The sequence below is a fragment of the Camelus dromedarius genome, chromosome 17 (genome assembly GCF_036321535.1).
Source record: "Camelus dromedarius isolate mCamDro1 chromosome 17, mCamDro1.pat, whole genome shotgun sequence".
In the NCBI taxonomy this organism is placed as follows: Eukaryota; Metazoa; Chordata; class Mammalia; order Artiodactyla; family Camelidae; genus Camelus; species Camelus dromedarius.
Window position 1 is genome coordinate 36,239,380 of NC_087452.1, and position 20,594 is coordinate 36,259,973.

Sequence of the window (20,594 nt, forward strand, 5' to 3'; positions counted from 1 at the left end):
AGAGACCCATGCGGTGGGAGCAGAGTGGTTGGGATCAGGGAGGGATAAGAGATGGGGTCAGAAAGATGGTGGGGCCAGATCAGGTATGGCGTTATAAAGAATATAAACTCCATGGCAAGCCACAGGAAGCTTTCTACACCCCAGACCCTTCCTCCTCTTCTAGCCTTCTCACTTATGCCTCCTCCCGGCCCCTCCCACTCTGCTCACCACCTTTTACCCTGCAGTCGGGCTGTCCTGTAATTGCTTAGAACAGGTCCTCCTCTCTCCACCTGGCCAAGCCCCACTTACTCCTCAAAGACCACCCTGGACACCTGCTTTTCTGGGAGCTGTCCCTGATACCCCAGGAGGTACATGGGGCACACCTCCCTGTGCTTTCCTGGTGTCCTGCAGCTGGACCTGTAAGAGCTCTTATTTTCACGAATGGAAATTTTCTCTCTACGTTGGTTATTTCTGTGTTCCCAGCCTCTGGCTAATAACAGACACTGATATGTTTAAATGAATGACCACCTGGCCCCTCTGGCCTCTCCTGAGCAGAGAGACTGACGCCCCAGCATCACCTCAGTTGGAATCCTTCCTATGTCCCAAACATCTATGCCTGGCTCTTGGTTCCTGCTGTGTGTAGCAGGGCAGGGATGGCCTCGGTGAACTGGGGCAATTATTTTTGTCAAATAAATTTAAGAGGAGGAACTGAAGCTACTATATTAATATATTATCATGGACTTTCCTTCTTGCTATGTGCCTCTTCCAAGTTTTGTATTCTCATCAGCATGTGATCTTGCTCTGACTAAATGAATCAGCTGAGATTGGATTATTCATTTATTTCAGCAGAAGCATTAGTGTGGAGCTTGCGTTTGGATGGACCTGCTCATTTGCACTGGTGGAGGTGGGCGGAAGCTGACATAGCCTCTTTAGAGCGTATCTTTCTCTAACTGTATGTTAGATCTTAAAATGGTTCATACCTTTTGATCCAGGAATGTCATTTATAGATATAATCCTAAAGAACTAATCAGAGATATTTGTACAAAGATATTCAGTGCTGTACTAGCATTCATATTGAAAAATGGGAGACAGCCTAAGTGCCTAACAATAAGTGCCTGGTTGACAAATTATGGTATACCCGTGTGACAAACTGTATGTGATCATTAAAAATTATTTTGGAGAATTGAAATGATATAGGGAAATACTCACAATGCAATGCTAAGTGAGAAAAATGGAAAGCAGTTTGGTCTCAATTTCATGTCCCCCCAAGAAGACCAGAAGGAAACACCTCACACATTATTAAGTGGTTAATGCTGAGTTGTGTTATTCTTGGTGAATATTCTTTTGTTTTTATTTTTGTTATATTTCTCTAAATTGTTATAGTAATTATGTATTTCTTTTTTTAAATGACTTTAATATTTATTGTGAAGTATTTCAAACATTCAAAAATACAGGAAGGCATGAGCAGATATGCATTAGGTCTCTACCTCATACAATAAAAATTAAATGGTACATAAATATGAAAAGCAAAATGGAGAAACTTTGAGAAGAGAATATAGAAGACTCTTTAGAATCTCAAGGTAGAGAAGACTGTGTTTAGCAAGATGTGTTTTATTTAAATATTGCTGCCTAACAAACCAGCCCCAAACTTAGTGTCTTGAAGTAGCAACCATTTTTCATTGTTAATGATTCTGCAGGTCGGCCATTTAGGCTGGACTTAGCTGGGCAGTTCTGATGGTCTTTGCTGGACTCACTCATGCAACCATGGCCAACTGCTAGATTAGCTGGGAATTGGCCATTGGCTGGGGCTGTAGGAGTGTCTGGGCCACATGATCTGCATCATCCAGTAGGCTCCTTGAGTTCGTTTCCATGGCAACTGGCAGACTTCCAAGAGAGAGCAACCCCTAAGATCTCTGTGCTCAGAACTGCCACAGCATCACTTCCACTGAATTCCCTTTGCTGAAGCTAATACCAAGACTCAAGAAGGGTAGAGATGGTGTGCACCTCCTACCAGGAGGGGCTGCAAAGACACACTGCACGGGGGCATGAATATGCAGAGTGAAAATATTGCAGCCACTTAGGCAAACTTACACAAGAAATAAAATGCACAAACCATAGAGGAAGACTGATACATTTGAACACATTAAAAGGAAAACCTTCCATATGAAAAATGATACCTTGAATATGTATTACTTATACAATCATAAGGCAAAATTAAAATAAGGATTTCAGGATGCTGCACCAGGCCACATTATTATTATTTTTTAAGCACCAAAGAAGAACATCTAGTATGTAAAAGTCTGAACTTTCAAATTGAGAAAATTATTGGATCAATAATTTCATTATCCTTGGATACTTTCTTTTTAAACAGGCAAAGCCTTATCATTACAAGATGAAGTTAAATAGTAAAGCCCACATCCTGTGTTTGAAAAGGAATCCTTCCCACAGAAATCGTTATTCTGGGACATATCTGTTACAGATAATAAACTGTGCCCATTTGAAATTGTAAGTATTTCTTCACCTTAATTCTTCTCACTCAAGAAAGATCCTCAAACCAATCACCAGAATCTCAGGAGGAGTCCTCTTTTTAGAGAAGCAGAAAAATTGAGAATTGAGCATTTCTGTCTTCAGGAGAGAATGAAAAGGAACATTTTTTTCTGAATCTGTACTCAAGTGCAGCCTCACCCTTGTGTATGATTCAGGATCTGCCCAAAACACAGACCCCCCTGTGGTGCACTCCAAGTATGAACTCAAATGTATGAACAGTTTGGGGTCAGACAATGTAACAAGTTATCCTAGAGGCTTATGCCCTGAACAGCGTGAAGAGAGGGGGCTGAGGGTTCTTAAGGATGTTAACACAAATGCACCTCTGTGGGCGGCAAGAACCTGTGTCAAAATGATTAGAAGGAAAACTTAGCAGCCCTGGTTCCCATCTGGCTTATACCCAAAGAAGGAAAAAGAGAAAGAGAATAACAGAGTGGAGGAGGGACACAGAATCTTCCAGATGCCTCTGTTTCACCTGCCCTTCCGCCGCACCAGCCAACATCCTGAAAAGAGCCAGGTTTAGGCTCAGAGATCTGTTTGTAAAGAACACATGGGATAGTGAGTTACCTCTGACTTTGAAGGGCCAACAGAGATGACTCCCAAGAGCTGATGTGGTCTCCTTACCCAACCATGCCCAACATCTTCCTGCCAAAGTGGGCTGTAGCACAGATCATACCCACTTCTCTGAGAGGATGGGCAGGATGGTGCCTCATTGGTATATGTCAGGGCCCAGTTGGCAGGGATGCCTTAGCCCTGTTTGGTGAAAAATCTGGCAGCATCTGGCCTTTTACAGCTGGTCCAGGCCAGAGAGGCCTGGAAGCTCTGTGTGGCAGGCCTGCAAAACAAGAAAGCCTGGTGACTAACCAAGACAGAGAGAGATGCTCCCAGCCTTTTGGGGAAGGACTGCTGAGACAAGGGTCACACATCCTATTCATGTGGGACCAGGAAGTTGGGACCCAGGGTCGCCCCAGGGCAGGGCGGACAGAGAAAGGAAATGTGGGGAGAGGAATTAATGTGTTCCAAAGAAGCATGAAGCTCCGTGTGCTGGAGGATTGCCCACACGTCATTATCATTAGTACCAGATCGTGGACAGCCTTCGTACCGGCTACAAAACTGGTGCTCACGGATGATGGGGAAGATTCGAAATTCTGCCAACCCAGAGAATCCTCTCCGCACAGGTGGAAAGGAAAGAAAACAGTTTTATTATGGAATAAGCATTAAACCAGATTATAGTATGTGTCACAGGTAACCCCACTGATGAGATTACAAAGGTAGAAAGAAAGCTTCTGATTTTTGTACCACTTAGTGGTTACAACCCATTACGAACATGTACCCAAGACTGATGGTAACTTGTCTTCTTACAGGAGGACCTGGCAGCACTGTTCGCTGTACATTCTTTCATAGTTCACCCAAGTTCACCTGCTAACCAGGGGAGCCAGCTGTGCTAGCTAATTGCCTTTATCTCAATCGCATTTGTCTCTATGAGAAGTAGACAGATACAGCTTAGAGCAGGTGCCCAGACTAAACTCCATGGTGACAGAAAGATAGGGGCACTATTTTCCTTGATACTTATCTTTCAAAGAGATCCCCAAAGCATTAAACCCTTAAAAAAAAATTCCTGGACTTTAAAGCTGCAAGAGGCTTTACTTAGCCCTTACAAATACTGACATATCAAAGGGACAGAGGAAGGATTCAAACACTAGGTTCTGTACGTGTAGGTTTTTCACATACAAAAGGGAGGGGGAAAGTCTCTTTGCTTTTTGGCCACCAGGAAAGCTCAGTTTTAAAACTTGCCCTTACATGGTGATGGCAAGGCATGAAGACCTGGGTGAGGCTTGGGTCTCCGTCCTAAAATCTGTGGTAAATTCCACAGCTAATTTCCAGAAGGAAACGATTAGGGAACTGGTAGTGACCAACGGATGACACAAAGGGAATTTCTCCCAGATCGGGAAGATGGGAACTGCTTTCCTGCTGGAGTGGCGGATGCCTTGGTTCAGTTAGATGTGATGTTTTTTCAAGGAACTTGCCAGATACAGTGTCACCTCTGTGAACAGTATCTAAAGTTCTATATGGGGCCCTGAGATGTGTTGTGGGGACTCAGTGGACAGGAAGTACCTAGCCAGGTGTGAAACTGACTCTCGTCACAGATCCAGCCTTGACAGGGCCACTCCATGCGTCCCTGGGGAGGGGTCTCTTTCTGTGGTCCAGAGTACCCTCAGAGGGGCCCTGTTCGACACCTAAGCCATCCCACCTCTGTGTGAAGTGCAGTCACTTCTAGCAATAGAAAATGTTTCTGAAGTTCCTTCTGCAAACCACAGACGTTGCCCACAGCACCCCATCCACCACCTCAAATCAAGATTGTCGTGATGGCTGTAAACAGCCTCCTGAACAGGGGGACACATTCTCTCTCAGAGGCCAGGAGAGCCCAAAGGCTGACTGTGGAAATCGCTCTGTTGCATCCTGGAAGCCCCCTCCCCAAAAGAAATGATGCAGATTTGGCAGTACAGAGGAGACTGACTCTATGACTCTAGAAAAAAAGAGGATGTGTTCAGAAGCAGCAGAAAACCATCATCATGTCCTCGGATTTTTACCTTGTGAATTTTGTACCATTTCAGGGGCCAGTTCAAACACCCCCTCTTTTATGAGGTCTTCCTGCCCTCTCCCCATCCCCAATTGCCTGTTCTTTCCCCCCTCCCATCACATCAACCAAATAACTAAATGACTGTGAGTCTTTACTTTTTTTTACTTCAAAAGCAAGAAATAGTCATTATATAACACTTAGAAAATCACAAAGAAGAAAATTAAAATAAAAAATAATCCTCCATCTTGATGGGCACTTTTCTATTCTTTTTTCTGTTTTGTATATACTTTAAAAAAAAAAAAAAGTAAGAACCAGACTGACTGTATTGTTTTGTAAGCAACTTTGCCCCTTTGATCTTATGTACATTTTCCTGTGTTCTTCTAGAAATCTCTTTGGTGCTTATGGACCAAAAGGCGGTGGAGAATAGTGATTAAAAGTTTTGGCTCCAGAGATGGACCACCTGGGTTGAAATCCTGGCTTGGTGACCTTGAGTAAATCAACTTCTCTGAGCCTCAGTTTCCTCATCTATAAAGTGGGGCTATCCCTCACTGGCTTGCTGTGAGTAGTAAAAATATGTAAAGCACTCTCTGGCACATATAAGCACTATGCAAACAGGGGCTGTTCTTCTTGATTTGTTCACAGCCTCGGAGAGCTGAGCATTTAAGGATCAGGGTTGTTCTTCTAAGCATCACTGCAGTGACCATCCATGATTTTTTCTTAGAGTATGTGAAATTTCTGGGTTGTAGTATTTGCACATCTTAAGGTCTTTATGTATATGCCAAATGGCTTTCTATAGATATGGAACCAGTTTAAAAACCACCAGGGTAGGGATGTGTGACGGTGCATGCTAACACAGGATGATGGATGGCAAAGATCGGAGGAAAATTAGAACTTGTATAACCATGCCTCTCCTCTCTCAGACAGTTTAGTACATCAGCTGCATGTTGTTCTTGCCTTGTTAAATCACAGATCATACATGTGACAGGCGTTTCTACATCTTCTCTACTAAAGAGGAAGCACTGAGAGGCTGGACTGTCTGCCATTTTTTTACCTCTTCTGTCCTGCCCAGAGTAGGCAGTCAATCAATGAATAGGGAATAAAAATCAACTAAATCTTTTTAATGTTTTGAAAAGAAACAAACTTGGGCCCCTTAGAATAAAAGCAAGTCTTTGTTGCAAGTCTAAATTTGAAGAGTTTGTGAAGAGTTTCTCCTCTGTCCACATTCGCCTTTCTGGTACAAGACCTTCAGCCCTGCATGGGTTGGTCTCCAGCACAAATCCCAAAGCACCTTCCACTTCACCCTTTGAATTCAGCCTTATACTGTCAGATGTAGGGGAGATCCTCCCTTTGAGATAGAAAAGTGATCACATAACGATCACACAGAGGTGATTACAGTCAGTCACATCTATAGACAAGCTGTGTGGCCAGAAAGCCAAGTTCTCCATCCCACCAAGAAGAACCCAGTAAGTAGACAACAGTGGTTGACAGAAGGAGAAGCCTGGGACTATGGAGAAAAACAGCAGTTCCAACGTACAAAAGACAAAAGATTCCAGAGATCTAGACTATGAGGTGATTGGAGCTTCTCAAGGCCTTATGGCTTCACCAGCGTTCATAAGAGGCAAGAAACAGGAGTGAGGAGTTTTTCTCTTGCTTTGTAGAACACTTTGCAGTTAAAAAGCATATTCTCATCCGAGTCTCAGCACAATTCTTCGACATAGGAAAGGCAGGGCTAGTGTCTCCATTGTGCAGGGGGAAATGAGGCCAGTAAACTAAAGTGATATGTCCAAAGGTCATATGACTCAGCAAGACAGAACTGGAACCTTAACTCCAGTCTTCTGGCTCCCAGTTGCTTGCTCCAGTATGTATGTGGGGTCTCTGCTTAGACCAGGGGCACCCAGGCTGGGACTCAAGTGGTGAGTGAGAACCTCTAGACACTTTGTGGGCTGGGTAGCAAGTGACTTTCAGAGTTTATGGATTTCATTTTGTAAAAATACAAGATTGAAGTTATATTAGTAGGTACTGATTCATCCTTGCACCTTTGTGATGGTTTTGAAACACGCTCATGAATTCTTTGACAAGTCCTCTCCTCTTGAAACTGGGCCTGCCCTGTGACTGCCTTAATGAATAGAAAGTGGTAGGAATGATGCTATGTGACTCCTAAAGCCAGCTTAGAAAAAGTCATGCCGCTTCTGCTCATGTCTATGACACTTACTCCGGGGTTCCAGCTGAAAGAAATCTGGCTACTCTGAACCCACTTTGGGGAGGGATCACATGGAGAGACTAGATAGATGGCTAGATCTATACACGGATAGATGAACAGACTACTCTCCAGCTGTTTGAGTCTTCTTAGCCCCGGCTGTAGTCAGGTACATGAGGAACCCTTCAGGATGACGGTAGCTCCAGCCACTGTCTTTCTGCAGCTGCATGGCAGACAAAGCAAGTTGCTGAGCCCTGTCAACTCCAGATTGGTTCTGCTTTAAGCCACTGTTTGGGGTGGTTTGTTACACAGTTATCGCTAATCAGAATACACCCTATTATTTAATAATAGTTCATATTTATAGAAAAATATAATAGTATCCTGTAATCTGGGATTCCTTCCTCCATGCTCTGATTTGAGCTCTGTGTCCATATTCCAAGCAAAATTATTCTTTTGGTGGCAGTGACCCCGAGATTAGAAATTATTTCTGGCCCAGAAACATAAATGGCTTTCATGAAAGATGATGGTTATTTGTATTATTAATGAAATCATACTAAACAAATTAAGGCCTTCAGATTCTTCCTCTTTACATCCTCTCCTGGCCCAGATGAGGAAACTGAGGCTACGAGTTGCCCCAGGTTGTACAGTTGTCAAGTAGAGGAGGTGGGACTCGAACCCAGGTCTCCAGGCAACCAGATCGATGTCCTCATTACTGCATTTCATCACCTCCTGCCCCGAACTGGAAACAGATTGTGCCATCTTTTGGACCCAGAGCAAGGACCAGCCTGAGGCAGAGGAAGACCCTCTAGGGCAAGCCAACAGGTCGAATCAGAGTGGAGAGAAAGCAAGTTAGTGTCCTGCCCTTTCACCCACTACTAGGTAGTATTTGACTGTAGGACAAATCGGAGCCCCACCCAAGCGAATACATTTGTGTAAACCATTATTGAAAACAAACAGAACCAAAGGTAAAACAAACAAGGTTTTTCTTTTTCATTGAAAGTGTGAAACAAATGAGAGTTGTCTGTGTTCTTCATTATAATTATATGTGGTGGCCAGGAAAGATGTGGGAGTTGAAACAGACCTGAAATTCTCCCTCCCCAACAAATCTAAAAACCACCAAAGTTTTGTGTTTTTTTAAAACAGGCAGAGATACACCAGCAGCTCTCAAACCAATAAAGGAGCAAATATCACAGTATACATTACTTTGCAAAGTGCTGTGAAAAGCAGAACTAGAAAATTCTTGGCATCATCAAATGCCTTCTCCCAGAAGTGGAACAGACAGGAACAGAGTGGGGAGTAGGAGGATGTAGACTGGAAGCTGAGTGGACAGATTCTGACAAGTATGACTTAAATCCCCAATTTTAAAGAAGTAGATGGGGATGGGTAATTCCAGAAACCCTTTCTATCAACACATCAAGGATAAAAACGAACTCGAAGCCCAGTATAAAGAAGAAAATGAGCATTGCTTGCAACCTCTTTCCTAGTGGTAACACTACCATAAAAATTACCCTACATCATTAAAAATTGTCCACAGATATCATTTTTAAGAACAATATAGTATTTGTTGACCATGCCATAATTTACTTATTTCATTATTGCTGGATATTTTCCCAAATTTTCAATATTATAAATAATACAACATTAAACCACATTGTGTCCTATCTGTGTTCTCCAGAGATATGTTTCTCTTAGCCTTCTCTTGTAAACACCTAGAAATTAACGGGGGCAGAATTTGATAAAGAGAGTGAACACCCAAGTTGTTATGCAAGTTACTATATACTCATATATTGTATTACATACTCTTGTTGTATATACTCATATAAAATTATGTTTATAATATAACAATATGTAATATAATAATATAGTAATAGTATTATAAACTCATGTTGTTATGAAAGTTTCATGTTTTTGTGAAAGAGGTTAGTAAGCTGGTAAAATGCAAATATTATATTATTTTATATTGTTATATTATTAGAATGTAATTTTACCCTAGCTGAAAATCGGTACATTTTGGAGCACTTAATAAATGATATATTAAAAAGCTGGAATGTATTTGTAATATTATAAAGAAGGCATATGTTTCTATTCTCAATCAACTAAAAACTCCAGAAACAGTAAGTTTTGGAAAACAAAACAAAACAAAACAAAAATACATAGAGAGAGAGATAATCTCATGGCCCAAATACGAAACCAACTACAAAATATCATGATTTTGTGTAGTTAATGAAGTAAAAAACAAAAAAGACCCACTTGACCTTGACATTGGAACATTCCCCTCTGCGGATCTCAACATAATACTTGCTTCTGTAGCAAATCATATTCACATCATCTTTGTACTTAAATACTGTTTGTTCATTGGCTTTCAATTACCAGAATTAACTTACTGACAAACATGGAGGGCAAATTTACTAAAGAGAATTCATGTGCTATAAACCTCAACAATGTTAAAGAGGTAAAATAGCTGAGAGATGGTGGGGGGTGGAAAAGAGAGATGAAGCAGGAAGTAGAGGAGTATTAATTTCTTATCTTACATAGTGGAGAATCAAGAATCACTAGCTATAATTAATGGGTCAATAAATAGAGACTGAATATTATGTAAAATCATAAGGTTAACCAGCAGAAGAAATAAAAATACACAACTGCCAATGATTTGGAGGTGAGAGAAGGGGGTGGATAAGGGAATAATTTATTCACCTGTCAAACAATGAAAAGTCTGTAAGTATTGCATCAAGCTAATAAATGCAGACACAGGTGTAGTAGTAGGTTATTTAGCAATATTGATCAAGGTGAATACCAGAAGAAACAGAAACAATCAAAAGAAGATACTTATTAGGAGAAAGACTAGAAAAGATATGAGAAAGAAGACTTGCTTTTTATGGCTTTCTATATGATTTGAATTTTTATTTCTAAGCATCTATATTTTAATAATTAAAAAGCAAAATAAGAAAAATACCAAAGGATTTTAAAGTAGTAGTTAGATAGGTATCTTGGGTCAAAAAAATAATTGTGTGGGTGATTTTTCCCCTCTATTTTCCAATTACACTGTAATGTGGTTTTTGTTTTTTCCATAATGGAAAAATTCATGAAGACAAGAGAGAAATGCTTAATACATTATTTTTATCACATGGTGGTTAGAAGTTGTAGGAAATGGGGATGACTAAGCAAAGAAATTCATCTGGAATATTTGTGGGATGATCCTGCAATAACCATGAAAGCCAGGCTAAGCTGTGTGACCTTGGGCAAGCCATTTAACCTCTCTGGACTTCAGTGTCCACCTCTGAAACATAGAGGAGTTAGTTTTAGAAGTTCTCAGGCTCTGTTCAGCTCCCATAGCTTCTGAGTCTCTGAATTTTTAGCAGCCATGAGCATTGCCATTGAGATAATGCAACCCAGGCAATCTTGACTGGTATAAAAATGGCTGGGTTCTGTTCCATTGTTGAGGGACTTAACAAGATTTCTAGTTGAAATGTGAAGCTGTGAGGTGCTGCAAACCTCACGTTTCTCTAATAGAATTGCAATCGTTCATTCCAACAAAGTAAAGTCCATATAGATTAACCCTGGCGTTCACATAGCAAAAAACCAAAAGTCAACGCACTGAGGGTTGTGCCTTAAGCCCTGTCCAAGCCCTCAGAGAAACCTATAATCATTTGGGCTGTGGCCTCGAAGAAAGGTGTAAGTCATCTCTGTTTTGCAAGAAAAGCAGGAAGTATGTTGAAAGACATAACCACAGCAAAAACTGCCACATCAAGCTGAGAGGTATCCTTTAAACATGGGGAAATCATGCACCACCAGGAACCCAGATGGAAGGACATTGTGCTGCCTGCAGGGCTAAACATCTCTCCACAACAAAACAGAAACAGAAAATGGAAATCCTCATGGTGTGATCGTGTAACAAATGGCAACTCATTTGCTTTTTGTATTTATAGTGTCTGAAATTACAGTGGGGTCAAGTTTGGAACAGTTGAGAGGCAGTAACTAAGGAATATCCACAAGTCGTTAGTAGAGAGTCTACAATTTGCCATAGGATGCGTATGGTCCCTGGAGAAGCAGCAGCATCACCGAGACGCTTTTCAGATTTGCCGAATCATAGACCCCCAGCCAGACTGGCTGAATCAGAAACGCCCTTTTACTTAAGTCTCCAGGTGACACATTTGGGCATTAAAGTTTGAGAGGTGCTGGTGTACAAGATCTATGAGGCCTGCAGATCTGCCTACATGAAAAACTGAGGATTTCATTACAAACAAGGTCAATTCCTGAGCCCACAAAAACCTATCAACAAAGATATTTGCTGTTGTTGGTTTCATCATCATTATTATTATTAATTATCATTATTTCTCCATGTACAGATGCAGAAACCAAGGTTAAGTTCAGAAGTACTGGGATTTACTAAAAAGCCACCAGAGACTTGGAGAGAAGGCTTGGATAGGTAAGAAAATTGTCCAAGATCAAAAAGAAGTAAAGGGCAGAACTGTGGCTTGGAACAAGATCTCCTCACATCTCACTATTACTTTCCGTTGCCTCCCTAGAGTTAAATGTTTTCAAGTGATTCACTTGAACAAATTACATCCAGTTGAGACCTTGTCGAGAACCGTTCTCTAGAATGTCATCCTGAGGAGCCTTTCTCACCCCTCACCTGACTGTCTCATTGGATACAGATGGGCTAGGAGGGACACTTCCTGGAGTTTTGTACCAGAGGATATAACCCTGCTAGACAGTGAAGTTCGAGTCACCCAGTGTGACAATCAGCCCCAGAAGCAAAGCCTAGAAGCGCCCATGTTTAAAAACAGAAGGCCAAGTCTTCCAGGAAGGATGATTTATTTTATGACGCCTTAAGATTTCAAAATGATTGTAGGCCCCATCACTTACCTCCTCTGAGCACACCACCATCATCTACCCTCTGCCACTCTTGGGTCTGGAGACAGGGGTGGTCGGGGGTGGAAGCAACTGCAGCTTGCTTATCAAGAACCTGGGCTCCAGGACAACCCTGGTCGAGGCTTCCCAAGACCCTCATGGTTTGATTTGGGGAAATGAAGTTTTGCTGAGAGCCATGCATGCTTTTCCTGGACGCAGGGAAAGGAGAAGTGGGAGAACCCAGTAGTGAGCTCCTCAGCAGTCCCTCTTAGTCCCATTTTCTAGATGACCCCATGTGGGAATCATCTCTATGTGCAATAATTAGATTGAGCTGCCACAATGGGAAAATGTGTAACAATAAGTAGTGGCTTAAACCAGTGCTTCTCAAACCATCACGTGCACGTGAGTCACCTGTGGATCTTGTTAAAATGCAGGTTCTAATTCAGAAGGTTTAGCATTTCTAACATGCTCCTGGGGGGTGCTCACATTTCTGGTCCACAAAGCACACTGTGTAGTGAGGGCTTCAACAAGACGGAAGTTTATTCCTCACTTGGGTACAGAAAACTTTGAGGCTGACCCTCCAGGCTATTTGGGATCCACAGCAGCATCAGAGACTCCAACTGAGCTCTCTGCTCCCCCATCTCCAGCCTGAGGCTTCCCCCCTTAAGATCACCTTGCAATCTAAGATGGATCCTGGAGACCCAGCCAGTCCATGCTCCAAGCCAGCAGCGAGAGGAAGTGGGGGAGGGGAAAAATGTTTCTACAGACAAGTCAGCTCCTCTGAAAGACTTTTCCTGCAGACCTATACCTTCTGCTTCATCCCTTCACCACCTCCAAGCTGCAAAGAGGCTAAAAATTAGGTTTGCTCTATTCTGCAAAGATGTCAGCAGCCAGGCTCTTTCTATCTTGTTTCTTTGCCAGCTGCAGTGTTGTCCTCATCTGCACTATCCAAGATGGCTCACAGCATGTCCACATTCTAACAAGTGGGAAAGGAAAAAGGACCCCAGGGGACATGCCCCCTTCCCTTTAAAACACAACCTAGAAGTCTCACGGATAAGTTTCACTTGTATCCCACTGGCCAGAACATGATTATGCAGCCAGAATTGGGTGCAAGGAATGCTGGGAAGTGTTATTTCTATTCTAGGCAGCCGTGCCTAGCTAAAAGTCCAGGGTTATAGTATTGAGAGAGGATGAATAGTAGGGGACATCTCCAGTCTCTGCTGGCTGGATCAGCTCCCTCTGGAATCTGCGGCTCAAGAAGCCAGAGATGATTGTCTTCCTGAGAGTAGGAGGAGATGGAGGGTGATACACAGAGAGATTCACAGCCGTGAGGCCCATGAGAGAAGTCGAGAGCATGGGCAGGTCCCAAACTCCCTGGAACACCAAACACCGCTCCCACTCCTGCCCTCACAGGTTGATATGAGGAAATCCCTCTCAGGAAATCCCTTTCTCTTAAGGAGCCTGATGTACTCAGAAGTCTTTGCTACATGTCCAGGATATTCAGACCTGTAGGAGGTAAGTTCTGAGCAATGTTTTAATCATGGTTCCATTTTCCAGAGGAGAAAACTAAACCCTAAATGCTTCATCATCTGTCCTCAGGTCCACTGGCCCTAATCAATCAAAGAAGGAAAGATGCGTCAGAATCTGTTGCTTTCATCTTCTTAATTAGTAAACAGAAACAAACCATCAATACATGATGCTATCTGGCTTCCTCTCTGTGGAAAGGGCAGATAGAGATCTCAAGGGTCATGTTTGCTGAGACCACAAGCTCAGGGTGAGTCAGCCGGTTGATAAACAACAGAAGAGATGTGAGGCTGGGACACTTAAATGGACACAGAGCACCAGACACACAGGCTCTTACCAAGGTTCCATGTGTATGAAGCCTTCCTTGGAGATCACAGCCCAGGAAGCCACAGGGCACACAGTGGGGCCACGGACACATAGGAGAGTAGAGTGGGGCCAGGACATAACTAGCACTGCGGGGACAGGATTAGCCTTATGTCCTGAGGGAGGAAGTCCTTCCCAGAAGGCAGACATGGTTACTGAAGCAGATGGCCAGGGTGATACCTTGCCTGGCAATACGACTTTTAAAAATAAGAATCCAAAATTACTTAACAAGCCTTAACTGATCTACAATATGCATGACCCAGTTGTAGGCAAGCTTAGAGATGCAGACACCCTGCTAACCCAAAGAGTGGGTGTCTGCCAGACATGCCAGCCAAAAGCTAACTGCACTGCAGTACTGAGGGTCTCCACTTTGGCCTAGATGGTCCTCAGGTTCAGATTGGGCAGCATCAGGAGGGCAGAGTAGGTGACTGTGATCTTTTGCAGCCAGCACCAGAGGTCCCAGCAGCAGCACAGGGCTTCAGCAAGGAATGAAAGTTTGGTCCTGCAAAGTAACTACTGACTGATGATGGTGGACAGATTAATCAGCTTGAGCCAAAAAAGGCCTTTGTGGGCTGTATAACTAGACTGCATAGAGTGCACAGCTGGGTACAGCTGGACCCAGGGACAACTGGATTTAGAGATTCAGCAATTGATTCCTCTCTCTCCACCTACATCTTAGTCAGCTCAGGCTGCCTTAACAAAATCCCATAGTGGGTTAAATAGCAGGCATTTATTTCTCACAGCCCTGGAAGCTGGGAAGTCCAAGGTCAAGGCATTGGCACATTTCGTTCCCACTTCCTGCCTTGCAGACAGCCACCTGCTCCTTATATCCTCACAGGGTCTCCTCTTGGTGTGAGTGTATGTGGGCTCTGGTGTCTCTTCCGCTTCTGATAAGTGCACTAATCCCATCATGGGGGCCACACCCTCAAGACCTCATCCAAACCTAATTACCTCCCAATCCCCACCTCCTAATATCACCACACTGGTGATCAGGACTTCAGCCTGTGAATTTGATGGGAGGGGGCACAAACATCCAGTCCATAAGAACCTGTGTCTCTGATTCTCTATGCATATCGGATTCATGCTCGAGACTCAGCTGTTCCCCACAAGACCAAAACCGTGTCTGCATACAGCTTTGAAAGTGTATCCTCTCTAATTCTGGATTGAAAAAATCTCTGGGAAGTCTCCTGATTGGCTTTTCAGGCCCTTTGCCCTTTCCTGGCCCATCACTTTGGCCAGAAGGACAAGGCTATTATGACTAGCCCAAGCAGGTCACATGCTCATCCCCATGGCCACATGATGGCTGGAGTAGGGAAGAAGCTTGCCCCCAAAATGGGGAGTGCTGTTGTAGGCAATCCAGACGACAAATGCCTGTTGCGAAGGGAGCTAGAAGTGGAAAGGGGTGAAGTGGAGACTCCTGGGGATGCCTAGAAATAATTCAAGGGACTGACTTTGTAAGGGACTGAAAGGCCTGGAATAACATCTTGTAATTCAAAGAAATGCTATTTGTTACTATTATCATAGAGGCTGGGGTGCCCTGGGCCTCTGATATCTACAATTTATTTTGAAATACTTCAGCACTGGTAGTGTGATCTAAATGTTATTCAGTCCCTTTTAATCTATACCCTAGAGGAGGCCAGTTGCCCTAATGAGGGCAACTCCAGTGGTGGTGATTAATCAGAAGGCCACACACCAGAGGAGCCCCCGCATGTACTTCAGCTACCTTTATCTCTGATCAGCGCCAGAGGTTTTGTTCATTAGCATAATGAGTGGAGAGATGGGTTTTCATTGGTGAAGCATGGAGGAACCCCACAAACATACGGAAACAGGGTATTAGAATCTGGTGAATCTTTACTCCTTCCCTGTTAGGAATGTTGCCCACCATGCAGCTGCCCATTCTGGAGAATGTGGGCCAACGTGAGTCTGACTAGATGTTTCACCAATCGCACTATGCACAGGCCCACAGAATCGCGCAGCTGGAGCTTTGGCAGAACTGGGAAGCAAGCCCTCATCTTATGACTGCTGAGCCACACAGCACAGGTCCTCTTACAGCCCCGTGATTCAGCAGTTCTCAAATCTGGGCTCAGAATAGGCAGAGATGAGGTGCAAGCACCGTGCAGTGATGGCCCAAGAAATTGTGGCCACACTTAGGGCCTACATTCACACGGCTCCTTGACTAGGAATCCAGGGTAGAGAGGAGGGTGCTGAGATCCTTTGCTCCCACTTGGGTGGGGCCCCCATGAAGAGGAGAGACACAAGCCAGCAACAGGGACTTCTCACCTGGGCAGACCCATACGTGTGCAGGCTCACACATGTGTCCGGGCCTCAACCCCAACCACAAAGGAAACTACAGCTGACCCACGATGTTACAGTTCTGTGGGGCCACAGTGGGGAAGATTTGTGGTGCCGAGGCTTGCGCTTAAGATCCCTGGCTGCGACACAGGATCTGGCCTTGTCTCCCAGCTTCAGAACACTGCTGATTCGTGCATCCACTTTAGAGAAGTCACCCCCCTGAGAGGTGCTTTCAGTTCCCATGTGACTCACTGGCCTTGTGATCACCAGTCCCCTCTCTGCAAGCAGGGACTGTGGTTGACGTGAGCTCTCCATAGTAACAGAGTGTGGTAGTCATGGGGTCAGCAAGTGACCAGTCTAGCTGACTCTGTCTTTTCATCCTTCCAGCTGGGTTGGACTTACTCCAGCAGGAGGTATTATGCCCCCCGGGTGGGACCGGGATTGGGCAAGTCTAGAGGGTAGGTGAACACAAAAGAGTGAGAAGGACTTGTCTCCAGGGTCTCCAGCCAGGCTGTCAGCGCCACAGAGGAAGCAGCCAGACAGAGCCCTGAAGCAGGGCTGGGATTCCCTGCAGAAAGCAGAAAAATGCTCACGAGGTGGGCAGACATTGCAGGGGAGCAGCCCCTTGGCTGTGCAGGGGGCCTATGGAAGTGAACAAGGAAGAGCTGTGAGGTGGTAACTTTTCTTGCTAAAGACCTTAAAGACCCAGCAGAGGGTCTTGTGCCTGTGACTTCCTGTGGCATTCAGGGACCTCCATAATAGGAGGGAGAAAAAGATATAGGGTATAGACCACCTGAATTCTAATCTAAGCTCAAGATCCATCACTTGGATCACTTTGGAAAAGTTCTTGACCCATCTGGGCCACAGTTTCTTCATGAGCAGAGTCAAGCGAATAGATTTCAAACTGGGTTCCTTGGAGCCCAAGGGTTCTGCAGACCTACCTTAGGGTTTGCTGTTGGGAGAGAGCCTGTGCTGTCCAATTCAACTATAAAATAAGCCACACATGCAATTTTAAATTTTTTAGTAGCCACATTTTTTAAAATCTAAAAATAGGTAAAATTAATTTTCATAATATCTTTTACTTGATCTAATGTATCTAAAATATTATCATTTCAACATGTAACCAATTTATTACATTAAAAAAAAATTTTTTTAATGGAGGTACTGGGGATTGAACCTAGGATCTCATGCATGCTAAGCATTGGGGATTGAACCCAGGACCTCATGCATGCTGAGCTATTACCCTCCCTGCTTATTACATTTATTAGTAAGATATTTTACGTTCTCTTTTTTCCTGCTAAATCTTCAATATCTGGCATGTGATGTGTACTTAAGCACATCTCAATTGGCATCAGCCACATTTCCAGAGCCCAAAATCTAGAGTTGTGTACCTGACCTGTGAAGAGGAAAGCAGAACTGGGCGTTAAGAGAAGACCTCCACCTGGTGGACAAAATAGGAAAGTACATGGGAGATCGAAGGATTAAAATGTTTTTGGACTGAACTGTCACATTTATTTTCTTGATTCAATAATCATGTGTAACATCTATAATGTATGCATAGCAAGGGCCTTTGGAGAGAGCACATACAAATCAGATAAGCAGATCAAGGCCAGATTCCTGAGGAATTTAGGAGAACTGATAACAGACTCCCTCGCTTCTGGGAAGAGAGAGTGTGGACTATTTTTTCAAGGAATTTTGCTGTGAAGGGGAGGGGCATGCAAGGGATGCAGCACAGACTCAAGGGTGTTTTAAATGGAAAAATATATTTGGACAACAGTACAGGCTGCAGAACAATTGTCACAATCAGAGCAAAGGAACCAGAGGCATTCAAGAGGAAGAAAGCAGAGCTGATCAGGAATACAGACCTTGGAGCCAGCTTTGCTGCTTCCCGGCTGTGTGCTTTGGACAAATTACTTACCTCCTCATGCCTCTGTCTCTTCATCTATACAATAGTACCTGCCTCTTGTGTTTGCAGTGTGATGAGTTGTGTTTGTTATGAGGATTGATTCTTTTTTCAAAATAACATATATCAAATGCTGAGAATAAACATAAGGAAAGTAGCTTTATTGTATTAGCTATAATGATTCCTATATAATGACCCTATAATTAGGATTCCTTTAGAGGGGCAGCATTTCCTGTGAGTGCTCACACAGGGGTCCACCTTTTCCCCAGCGAGTTGAAGTTCGAATGCTATTATGTGACAAGTCTGAGAATTCTCTACTCAGAAGTGACAATATTATTTCAACAGAGGGCAGTGGCCAATAACATATTTCTCTAGCATCTTCAAACTGAAACTGCCGAGAAGGCTGGCTTCCTGATTTGGTGGGGACGTTCAGGACCCAGGCAGATCCAGCCCCTAGTTTTACCTCCTTCCCAGGGAAATATGTGAACTTATCAGGATTCACAATTCTGTCTTTTCACTTTGATGCTGATGATTCAATGATCTCCTAATTTTTTCTTTTTCAGAATAATGGCTACCATCTGTTGAGCCATTACTAAGTGGTAGTCACAGAGGAACATCCTAGTCCATTCCAACTCTGCAAGGTGAGTGTCTTCCCCCATTTTACAGCTGAGAAAACTGAGGCTCCAGTATCTTCCAGATTTGCCCAAATTACAGAATGACCTGGAGCAATTGTTTTACATACAAAACCTGAGCCCCTGGGCAGTGGTTCTCTATCTTGGCTAAACCTAGACTCATTTGGGTGGGAGGGGATGGAGGAGAGCAACTTTTTAAAAATCCTGGCGGTCCCAGCTTACACTCCAAGCCAATTAAACTGAAATCTCTGGCTGTGAGACCCAGACATTAGTGTTTTCAAACTCCCCAAGTGATTCCGTGGATAGCCCAGATTGAAAACCACCAGTTCTAAAGATGTGGTTCTGGTCCCCAAGCCCGACTCATTCTCAGTATCACATCTGGAACATTTTTGCCAGCTGCTTAGATGCTCAGAATTTAATTGAATGTTCCGCTGCAGTCGTTGGTCCATGCTGAGTCCTTCTTTATTTTGTTTTGTTAATTTTCACCTTCATCACTCATCCCAGCCCATTCCCTTCCACACTCTTAGGTACTTCTCCCTCTCCAGTGTATTAATGTATATTCTTACTGTCCACTTTCCACCCAGAATCTATATTTATATTCTTGAAAACTCCAGCGTGCCTGCGTTTGGTTTACATAAATGATATTATGCCATAAATGTCATTCGGAATACTTTTTAAAATTCAGCCCGATGTCTTTGAGCTACAACTGTGCAGCTGTAGTAAATGTATTTCTGATTGCTGCCTTGTCTTACTACATGTGCATGGACTGCGTTTTATGTATCCATTCCCCGGTGACAGACACCTAAGATGTCCCGAGTCTTTGCCGTCAAAAACAACACCGCAATGGGTATCTTCCCACCTGTCTCCTTATGGCCTGTGCAGGCTTTCTCTGGATGAGGAACCCAAGAGTGGAACTGCTGGATCAGAGGGTATTTGCAGCCTTACCTTCTCCCAGGTTGTCCTTCAAATGCTACATCAGTTCACTCTCCCACCAGCCTTGCCTCCAGAGTCCTCACTTTCTGCATTCTCATCAACCCTTGATACGCTGACTTTCTCATTTTTGCCAAATACATGGGCAAAAAACTATGTCTTGCGGCTTTAATTTGCATATACCTGATTGCTATGGAAATTTCCTCATTATGGACTTGAATTCAAAGGGCTGTGCAAAGGGCAGCTTCCATCCAAGAACCGGTAAAAATTCCTGACAGATGTATAGCTCTTCACCAGGTGACCATGTATTTTAGTGTATCTGTTATTTCCACCAGCCCTGGGATGTACACACAGCAGACAGGACTCAGAAGGTTGAATGACCGAATAACTGGTCATCCAGCCAGTTAGTATTAGAACCAGGATGAGAATCCAGGTGTCCTGACCCCTCTCCAAGGCTCTTCCTACTCGACTGTGTTATACCCAGAGCCCATCAAGAAAAGATGGCCTTTCCCTCAAAGCACAAGTTGTGAGAGAGCTGGGAATTTCATTTTTCTGTTTTGTTTCTTTAATCAATTTCAATGAGGTATCATTCACATACGATAAAATGCACTCATGTTAAATGGGCGTTTCCAGGAGTATACACCAGTGTAACTACCACCAATCAAGATAGGAAACATTCCTGATACTCCCAAAAGTTCCCTTGTAATCACCCATCTTCCCAGATAATCACCCACCCAGGCAAACTCTGATTTGCTGTCTGTTGATGTAAATTAGATTTGTCTTTTCCAGAGCTTCTGT

The 20,594-nt window shown here is 43.6% G+C and overlaps 1 protein-coding gene across 14 annotated transcripts in view; it reads left to right on the top strand.

Annotated features, from left to right (window-relative positions):
- The window catches only part of XCR1 (X-C motif chemokine receptor 1), a 76,928-nt gene that overhangs the window by 35,502 nt on the left and 20,832 nt on the right, over positions 1-20,594 (top strand). For 4 of the 14 annotated variants that reach the window (XM_064496621.1, XM_064496628.1, XM_064496630.1 and 1 more), the window contains 2 exons: positions 11,648-11,727; positions 18,798-18,875. The gene's annotated coding sequence lies outside the window, so the exon portion shown is untranslated. Of the gene's footprint in view, positions 1-2,350; positions 2,485-5,488; positions 5,663-7,908; positions 8,150-11,647; positions 11,728-13,565; positions 13,668-13,763; positions 13,927-18,797; positions 18,876-20,594 lie in introns of those variants that run through there. The other 10 variants (XM_064496625.1, XM_064496631.1, XM_064496622.1 and 7 more) reach the window with 10 other exon arrangements.